This window comes from Amyelois transitella, chromosome W (genome assembly GCF_032362555.1).
Source record: "Amyelois transitella isolate CPQ chromosome W, ilAmyTran1.1, whole genome shotgun sequence".
Taxonomy (NCBI): domain Eukaryota; kingdom Metazoa; phylum Arthropoda; class Insecta; order Lepidoptera; family Pyralidae; genus Amyelois; species Amyelois transitella.
In genome coordinates, this window is record NC_083536.1 from 7,292,425 (window position 1) to 7,303,529 (window position 11,105).

The following is an 11,105-nucleotide window of genomic DNA, read 5'->3' on the forward strand; positions in this document are numbered from 1 at the left end:
CGGCGGCAACCCTAAGAGCTGAGGTAAAAGGGAGAAAAACACTGGCGGCCAAAAGAACTTAGCTGTGGCGGCAAACTCATTCTGAATGACGTCAAGGACGACTGAATTTGAAAAAGTGACAATAATAAAAGTGTCAAGAACAGAAAAGCAATAATAAGAACTGCCCAAACAAATGCAGAGATTTTAAACAAGAGGTAGTGCACGTGGCACCCGTGCAGTACAATCTGCAAGATGGATCCAACTCAACTGAACAAAGTGTACGAATTTAGCACATATTTTGCAAACGATAAATGGAAAAGGATGAATGGCAGATACGTACACGCATTCTAAGTAGTTCTAAATAAAGGTTATTTTCGAAAGTATATGTTAATATCAGCGGAATCTTAACTCGACAGAAGGCAATGAAAAAGTTTAAAAAAAAATTGCCGCCCAGATCGTGAAAGCAACTGTATTTGCGCTCGAGGAGTCCAAAAGAGGAGGTCCAGCGCCTTTATATAGGGTCCTCAGGCGGTGAAGAGGGAGACAGGTAAGTCTTCAGAGGCACGACTTCCCAAGTTCAAAATAAAGCAATAGCTGCTCAAGTTCAGTATTAAACAATAACTACTCAGTTATAACTAATAAGTTCAGTCCAAAAAATAAAAAACTATTCAAGTTTCCAACAAAGCAACAACTATCAAAGTTTAAAACAAAACGAGGTTTTTCAAAAACTAACAGCTAATATTACGAGGTAGTCTTAGCCAATCCTAAAATTAACGGAATATTGCGGTTCACTCACCGCTAATATATGTTTTTTCATAATTTTATCTTTTTAATTTTAAAATGAAATATTATATTATTATATTATTATTTATAAAGTGGCAACGACGTCAAGGACGACTGAATTTGAAAAAGTGACAATAATAAAACTCAAAAATTTTAAAGCAATAATAAGAACTGCCCAAACAAATGCAGAGATTTTAAACAAGAGGTTGTGCACGTGGTACCCGTGCAGTACAATCCACAAGATGGATTGAACTCAACTGAACAAAGTGTACGAATTTAGCATATACATACTTTGCAAACGATAAATGGAAAAGGCTGAATTGCAAATACGTTCACGCTTTCACGTTCCAATTAAAGGTTCCTTTGGGAAGTATATGTTAATTTCTGCAGAATCTTAACTCTCAGAAAGCGTTGACAACATATTAAAAAAAAAAAAACAAAAATAGTTTTTGCCACCCAGATAGTGAAAACAACTGTATTTGCGCTCGAAGAGACCGGTAAATCCGCAGCGGCACGACTTCCCAAATTCAAAATGAAGCAATAACTGCCCAAGTTCAGAATAAAACGATAACTACTCAAGTTCAGTCCAAGAAGAAAAAAACTATTCAAGTTTCCAAGAAAGCAACAACTAACAAAGTTTAAAACAAAACGAGGTTTTTCAAAAACTAACAGCTAATATTACGAGGTAGTCTTAGCCAATCCTAAAATTAACGGAATATTGCGGTTCACTCACCGCTAATATATGTTTTTTCATAATTTTATCTTTTTAATTTTAAAATGAAATATTATATTATTATTTATAAAGTGGCAACGACGTCAAGGACGACTGAATTTGAAAAAGTGACAATAATAAAACTCAAAAATTTTAAAGCAATAATAAGAACTGCCCAAACTAATGCAGAGATTTTAAACAAGAGGTTGTGCACGTGGTACCCGTGCAGTACAATCCACAAGATGGATTGAACTCAACTGAACAAAGTGTACGAATTTAGAATATACATACTTTGCAAACGATAAATGTAAAAGGCTGAATTGCAAATACGTTCACGCTTTAACGTTCCAATTAAAGGTTCCTGTGGGAAGTATATGTTAATTTCTGCAGAATCTTAACTCTCAGAAAGCGTTGACAACATATTAAAAAAAAAAAAAAAAAAAAAAAAAATAGTTTTTGCCACCCAGATAGTGAACACAACTGTATTTGCGCTCGAAGAGACCGGTAAATCCGCAGCGGCACGACTTCCCAAATTCAAAATGAAGCAATAACTGCCCAAGTTCAGAATAAAACGATAACTACTCAAGTTCAGTCCAAGAAGAAAAAAACTATTCAAGTTTCCAAGAAAGCAACAACTATCAAAGTTTAAAACAAAACGAGGTTTTTCAATAACCAACAGCTTATATTACAAGGTAGCCTTACTCAATCCTATAATTAACGGATTATTGCGGTTCATCGTCGGCTTATTTACATGTTTTTACATAATTTGAACACTAAATTCTACCCTTTAAATTTTAAAATAAAATTTCATTATTTTAATAATACGGCGGCAACCCTAAGAGCTGAGGTAAAAGGGAGAAAAACACTGGCGGCCAAAAGAACTTAGCTGTGGCGGCAAACTCATTCTGAATGACGTCAAGGACGACTGAATTTGAAAAAGTGACAATAATAAAAGTGTCAAGAACAGAAAAGAAATAATAAGAACTGCCCAAACAAATGCAGAGATTTTAAACAAGAGGTAGTGCACGTGGCACCCGTGCAGTACAATCTGCAAGATGGATCCAACTCAACTGAACTAAGTGTACGAATTTAGCACATATTTTGCAAACGATAAATGGAAAAGGATGAATGGCAGATACGTACACGCATTCTAAGTAGTTCTAAATAAAGGTTATCTTCGAAAGTATATGTTAATATCAGCGGAATCTTAACTCGACAGAAGGCAATGAAAAAGTTTAAAAAAAAATTGCCGCCCAGATCGTGAAAGCAACTGTATTTGCGCTCGAGGAGTCCAAAAGAGGAGGTCCAGCGCCTTTATATAGGGTCCTCAGGCGGTGAAGAGGGAGACAGGTAAGTCTTCAGAGGCACGACTTCCCAAGTTCAAAATAAAGCAATAGCTGCTCAAGTTCAGTATTAAACAATAACTACTCAGTTATTTTAAGTAACTAATAAGTTCAGTCCAAAAAGTAAAAAACTATTCAAGTTTCCAACAAAGCAACAACTATCAAAGTTTAAAACAAAACGAGGTTTTTCAAAAACTAACAGCTAATATTACGAGGTAGTCTTAGCCAATCCTAAAATTAACGGAATATTGCGGTTCACTCACCGCTAATATATGTTTTTTCATAATTTTATCTTTTTAATTTTAAAATGAAATATTATATTATTATATTATTATTTATAAAGTGGCAACGACGTCAAGGACGACTGAATTTGAAAAAGTGACAATAATAAAACTCAAAAATTTTAAAGCAATAATAAGAACTGCCCAAACAAATGCAGAGATTTTAAACAAGAGGTTGTGCACGTGGTACCCGTGCAGTACAATCCACAAGATGGATTGAACTCAACTGAACAAAGTGTACGAATTTAGCATATACATACTTTGCAAACGATAAATGGAAAAGGCTGAATTGCAAATACGTTCACGCTTTCACGTTCCAATTAAAGGTTCCTTTGGGAAGTATATGTTAATTTCTGCAGAATCTTAACTCTCAGAAAGCGTTGACAACATATTAAAAAAAAAAAAAACAAAAATAGTTTTTGCCACCCAGATAGTGAAAACAACTGTATTTGCGCTCGAAGAGACCGGTAAATCCGCAGCGGCACGACTTCCCAAATTCAAAATGAAGCAATAACTGCCCAAGTTCAGAATAAAACGATAACTACTCAAGTTCAGTCCAAGAAGAAAAAAACTATTCAAGTTTCCAAGAAAGCAACAACTAACAAAGTTTAAAACAAAACGAGGTTTTTCAAAAACTAACAGCTAATATTACGAGGTAGTCTTAGCCAATCCTAAAATTAACGGAATACTACTCTGTCAAGAAAGTAGCAGGAAAAGTTTAATAATACACAAACTGTTTGTTATTCATCCAAATTTATTTTATCACCTTCAAAATATGCTCCTTTAGAAACGATACACTTACGCCAACGAATAATCCAATCATCAAAACATTTTTTAAACGCTGTTTCCGGAATTGAGGTCAGTTCTCGCCGCGAATTCTCTTTTATGTCTTCTACCGATTGAAAACGGGTGCCACGAAGTGGTAATTTGAGTTTAGGAAAAAGAAAAAAGTCGGCTGGAGCCATATCTGGTGAATATGGTGGTTGCTCGATGGTATTTGTTGAGTGTTTGGTTAAAAATTCGTTCACAATGATGGCCTTGTGCGAAGGTGCATTATCATGGTGCAAAATCCAAGAATTTTCTTTCCACAAATCTGGCCTTTTTCGTCGGATTTGCTCTCTTAAACGCCGCATAACACTCAAATAATATTCCTTATTTACCGTTTGACCTTCCGGCAAGAATTCCGAGTGCACAACACCGCGATAGTCAAAGAAAACAGTCAACATGACTTTGACTTTTGAACGACTTTGGCGTGGTTTTTTCGGTTTCGGTTCAGTTGGAAGGCGCCACTCCGAAGCTTGTTGACTAGTTTGCATGTCAAACTCGTAAACCCACGTCTCGTCACCAGTAACAATGCGTTTCATGAATGTTGGGTCGGAATTGACTCGTTCTAGCATGTCCTCAGCGACTCTCATGCGATTGAGGTCTTTTGGGACTAGCCGAGCGGCAACATGTTTCATACCCAAATTATTAGTTAAAATGGTACGGATCGACTCGTGAGATACAGAAAGTTCGGTGGCTATCTCTCTCAAAGTTGAATGAGGATTTTCAGTCACTATTTTCTTCACTTTTTCGATGTTAACTTCAGTTGCAGACGTTGATGGCCTACCAGAGCGAGACAAATCTTCCATCACATCTCGACCGCTTTTGAACGCTTTGTACCACTCATAAGCACGAGTTTTTGATAAAGTCGATTCACCGTAAGCCTTCTGTAACATTTTCAGTGACTCCGAACACGATATTCCATTGGCAATGCAAAATTTAAGACAAACTCTTTGTTCGATGTTTTTATCCATTATGAAATTAGCAATACACACTAGATATGATATAACTAAAAATAGCACTGTATTTAATGTAAACAACAGATGCAACTCAAACTCCGCGCCAAAATGGAAAACAGTTGTGCCAATCTAACAACAACAAAAAAAACAAAAATTTGAATTTGGAACCATAAATAAATAATCCATTCCCGATACTTTTCTGACTGAATGTATTGCGGTTCACTCACCGCTAATATATGTTTTTTCATAATTTTATCTTTTTAATTTTAAAATGAAATATTATATTATTATTTATAAAGTGGCAACGACGTCAAGGACGACTGAATTTGAAAAAGTGACAATAATAAAACTCAAAAATTTTAAAGCAATAATAAGAACTGCCCAAACTAATGCAGAGATTTTAAACAAGAGGTTGTGCACGTGGTACCCGTGCAGTACAATCCACAAGATGGATTGAACTCAACTGAACAAAGTGTACGAATTTAGCATATACATACTTTGCAAACGATAAATGTAAAAGGCTGAATTGCAAATACGTTCACGCTTTAACGTTCCAATTAAAGGTTCCTTTGGGAAGTATATGTTAATTTCTGCAGAATCTTAACTCTCAGAAAGCGTTGACAACATATTAAAAAAAAAAAAAAAAAAAAAAAAAAAATAGTTTTTGCCACCCAGATAGTGAAAACAACTGTATTTGCGCTCGAAGAGACCGGTAAATCCGCAGCGGCACGACTTCCCAAATTCAAAATGAAGCAATAACTGCCCAAGTTCAGAATAAAACGATAACTACTCAAGTTCAGTCCAAGAAGAAAAAAACTATTCAAGTTTCCAAGAAAGCAACAACTATCAAAGTTTAAAACAAAACGAGGTTTTTCAATAACCAACAGCTTATATTACAAGGTAGCCTTACTCAATCCTATAATTAACGGATTATTGCGGTTCATCGTCGGCTTATTTACATGTTTTTACATAATTTGAACACTAAATTCTACCCTTTAAATTTTAAAATAAAATTTCATTATTTTAATAATACGGCGGCAACCCTAAGAGCTGAGGTAAAAGGGAGAAAAACACTGGCGGCCAAAAGAACTTAGCTGTGGCGGCAAACTCATTCTGAATGACGTCAAGGACGACTGAATTTGAAAAAGTGACAATAATAAAAGTGTCAAGAACCGAAAAGCAATAATAAGAACTGCCCAAACAAATGCAGAGATTTTAAACAAGAGGTAGTGCACGTGGCACCCGTGCAGTACAATCTGCAAGATGGATCCAACTCAACTGAACAAAGTGTACGAATTTAGCACATATTTTGCAAACGATAAATGGAAAAGGATGAATGGCAGATACGTACACGCATTCTAAGTAGTTCTAAATAAAGGTTATTTTCGAAAGTATATGTTAATATCAGCGGAATCTTAACACGTTCATCGCCGACTATTATTTTACAAAATCATAAAAAAATGTCATTGGTTTTTATGATTATTTATAGGTTTATTTGTTCATATATAAAAGTTTTACAGTGATATTTGTTTATTTTGGCTTTATTTTAGGGTTTTTTTAAGTGCCGGTCATTATGACCCGGCGCGGCCTAAACGGAATAATTATTACATTCAGGCCGTGCCGGTCACAATGCCGGTCAGCGTACTTATGTACGCGTAATTTTCGATCGATGAGACATAGACAAACGTTATAGACACGTCTACTACGCACGGGTACCGCGCGCCTAATGGATGCTAGCGCGGGAGTACACCGTGCGTGCGGTTGTTGTTCCCGCCTCCCTTCACCCCTTTCACCTCTCCCTATGACTCAAGCCAATCACGGATTGTTTTTGTTAGTTCGCACCTTGTTTTGGTCATCAAATGCACACTAAGATTTTGTTTAGCAGAAAAAATAGTTTTATTGTTAAAATGGACACTTTTTTTGACTTTGAGTTTACACAAGAACAATTACATGTAATTGACAGTTTAGAGAGGTCACATTGCAGTACTGACCATGTCTTATGTGAGGGTGATGAAGTGATAAATATTCCACGTACCAGAAAACGTAGAGTTATTTTGTCGGACAGTGAAGAAGATGACCGTGATTTGTCTCCAGCTTTATCCGGCCATACACCTGAATGTGAGTGGTACCAGCCACGTGGTAAGCAGCCTCGTTTAATTCCTTTTACCGAAATACCGGGACTGAAACCTTACTCACTTCGAAATCAACTAGCCAATGCTACACCTATTGATTTCTATTCCCTCTTAGTCACTGACCAGTTATTTGAAAATATAGCACATCAGACGAATATATTTGCCCAACAGAGTATCGATAAAGGTGGCATTAAAGATAAGTCGAGACTACGGCTCTGGACGCCAACCGACAAAGAAGAAATGAAACGATTTTTAGGCGTGATTATTTGGATGGGTATAGTGAAGTTACCAAAAATCGTAGACTATTGGTCTAATGATGAAATGTTGGGTCAATCTTTTGCAAAAAAGACTATGAGTCGCAACCGCTTCGAAGTTTTGCTTAGAATGCTCCACTTTTCCAACAACGAAGAAGTTCCAAAAAATGACCGGCTGGGTAAAATACGAAGATTGGTTGAAATATTGAACCAAACATTTTCAATTCATTATACTCCCGATGAATGTTTATGCGTCGATGAAAGTATGATACCATTTCGTGGGCGTATCATTTTCCGCCAATATAATAAGTCGAAAAGACATAAATATGGCATCAAGCTATTTAAATTGTGTACTACTCCTGGCTATACGACAAAGGTGGAGGTATATGGAGGAAAGACATTAGATTCACAGGATAATACTCCAACCAACGTTGTCTTGAATTTAGCACGTAACTACTTTGGAAAAGGTCATACCATGTTCGTAGATAATTGGTATACAAGCTTAGATCTAGCTGAGAAGTTAGTTCAACACGATACTCATTTAGTAGGGACCCTACGAAAAAACAGGAAGAACTTACCAAAGGACGTCATGACTGGAAATCTGAAACCGGGTGAGTTTATGGCAAAAGAAAACAACAACGGAGTCACGGTTATGAAGTGGAAGGATAAGAGGGACGTGTGTTTGTTGTCAACCAAACATTCAATTGGTTTTACAAAAAAAAAGAACAAAAGAGGGGTTGAAACAATTAAACCGAAAATTGTGATTGATTATAATAAAGCCAAAGCAGCCGTTGACTTGTCTGACCAAATGAGTGCTTATTCGAGTCCATTGCGAAAGACGTTAAAGTGGTATAAGAAGCTCGGTATCGAATTATTACTCAATACTGCTGTAGTAAATGCAAGAGTACTATATGAAAGTACAACGAAGAAGAAGATATCTGTCGTCAATTTTAGGCGACTGTTGGCAAAGCAGTTGATTGAGGGTAGTCAAGAAAATACGGGATTGACCACACCACGACCCAGAAGACAAAAACACGAGCTTAAGAAAAAAGAAGGTGCAGCAGTATCAACAAGAAAATTTTGTCGTGATTGTTACAAATCAAATGTTGAGTTGCATGGAAGAAATGTCGCCAAGAACAAAACAAAGAAGGTTTCTTGGTTTTGCACTATTTGTCCCGGCAATCCCCATTTATGTCGTCAATGTTTTGACAAATGCCACTAAAATGTTTAAATATCCATTTAGAGTTGAATTAATCTTTAGTTTGATTGTTGTTCGTATGACGATTTGTAATTGTGGTTTGATAAAAAACGTTCCTAATACATATTTTTTGTTCTATTGTCTTTCTTTTTTTCTTAAATTTTGATAAAAACATGCCTAAAATTAATAATATTCTGTTGTCTTTTCATTTTTATGCATAAATGCAACTTATAACAGAAATAAAAATATATGATTCGAAATCCTATGTTTTTTCATTAACTTTTTTCTCTAAGTCCTAAAAACAGGTATGCCATCAAAAAATCAAAAAACCAAGTAGTTACAGGTGTTCATTGGGGCCGCGCCGGTCACATTGTATGGCTGAATACACAGATTTTGCATTCTGCGGCGCGAACGGGCTTCGCAAAGGTAGGTCTGGCGTGCCGGTCATTTTGATCCCCCATGGCCCAAATGGCTAGATCAAGTGCCGGTCATTTTGACCCACCATGGCGATGAACGTGTTAACTCGACAGAAGGCAATGAAAAAGTTTAAAAAAAAATTGCCGCCCAGATCGTGAAAGCAACTGTATTTGCGCTCGAGGAGTCCAAAAGAGGAGGTCCAGCGCCTTTATATAGGGTCCTCAGGCGGTGAAGAGGGAGACAGGTAAGTCTTCAGAGGCACGACTTCCCAAGTTCAAAATAAAGCAATAGCTGCTCAAGTTCAGTATTAAACAATAACTACTCAGTTATTTTAAGTAACTAATAAGTTCAGTCCAAAAAGTAAAAAACTATTCAAGTTTCCAACAAAGCAACAACTATCAAAGTTTAAAACAAAACGAGGTTTTTCAAAAACTAACAGCTAATATTACGAGGTAGTCTTAGCCAATCCTAAAATTAACGGAATATTGCGGTTCACTCACCGCTAATATATGTTTTTTCATAATTTTATCTTTTTAATTTTAAAATGAAATATTATATTATTATATTATTATTTATAAAGTGGCAACGACGTCAAGGACGACTGAATTTGAAAAAGTGACAATAATAAAACTCAAAAATTTTAAAGCAATAATAAGAACTGCCCAAACAAATGCAGAGATTTTAAACAAGAGGTTGTGCACGTGGTACCCGTGCAGTACAATCCACAAGATGGATTGAACTCAACTGAACAAAGTGTACGAATTTAGCATATACATACTTTGCAAACGATAAATGGAAAAGGCTGAATTGCAAATACGTTCACGCTTTCACGTTCCAATTAAAGGTTCCTTTGGGAAGTATATGTTAATTTCTGCAGAATCTTAACTCTCAGAAAGCGTTGACAACATATTAAAAAAAAAAAAACAAAAATAGTTTTTGCCACCCAGATAGTGAAAACAACTGTATTTGCGCTCGAAGAGACCGGTAAATCCGCAGCGGCACGACTTCCCAAATTCAAAATGAAGCAATAACTGCCCAAGTTCAGAATAAAACGATAACTACTCAAGTTCAGTCCAAGAAGAAAAAAACTATTCAAGTTTCCAAGAAAGCAACAACTAACAAAGTTTAAAACAAAACGAGGTTTTTCAAAAACTAACAGCTAATATTACGAGGTAGTCTTAGCCAATCCTAAAATTAACGGAATATTGCGGTTCACTCACCGCTAATATATGTTTTTTCATAATTTTATCTTTTTAATTTTAAAATGAAATATTATATTATTATTTATAAAGTGGCAACGACGTCAAGGACGACTGAATTTGAAAAAGTGACAATAATAAAACTCAAAAATTTTAAAGCAATAATAAGAACTGCCCAAACTAATGCAGAGATTTTAAACAAGAGGTTGTGCACGTGGTACCCGTGCAGTACAATCCACAAGATGGATTGAACTCAACTGAACAAAGTGTACGAATTTAGCATATACATACTTTGCAAACGATAAATGTAAAAGGCTGAAATGCAAATACGTTCACGCTTTAACGTTCCAATTAAAGGTTCCTTTGGGAAGTATATGTTAATTTCTGCAGAATCTTAACTCTCAGAAAGCGTTGACAACATATTAAAAAAAAAAAAAAAAAAAAAAATAGTTTTTGCCACCCAGATAGTGAAAACAACTGTATTTGCGCTCGAAGAGACCGGTAAATCCGCAGCGGCACGACTTCCCAAATTCAAAATGAAGCAATAACTGCCCAAGTTCAGAATAAAACGATAACTACTCAAGTTCAGTCCAAGAAGAAAAAAACTATTCAAGTTTCCAAGAAAGCAACAACTATCAAAGTTTAAAACAAAACGAGGTTTTTCAATAACCAACAGCTTATATTACAAGGTAGCCTTACTCAATCCTATAATTAACGGATTATTGCGGTTCATCGTCGGCTTATTTACATGTTTTTACATAATTTGAACACTAAATTCTACCCTTTAAATTTTAAAATAAAATTTCATTATTTTAATAATGAACCCTAAGAGCTGAGGTAAAAGGGAGAAAAACACTGGCGGCCAAAAGAACTTAGCTGTGGCGGCAAACTCATTCTGAATGACGTCAAGGACGACTGAATTTGAAAAAGTGACAATAATAAAAGTGTCAAGAACAGAAAAGCAATAATAAGAACTGCCCAAACAAATGCAGAGATTTTAAACAAGAGGTAGGGCGTGGACCCATG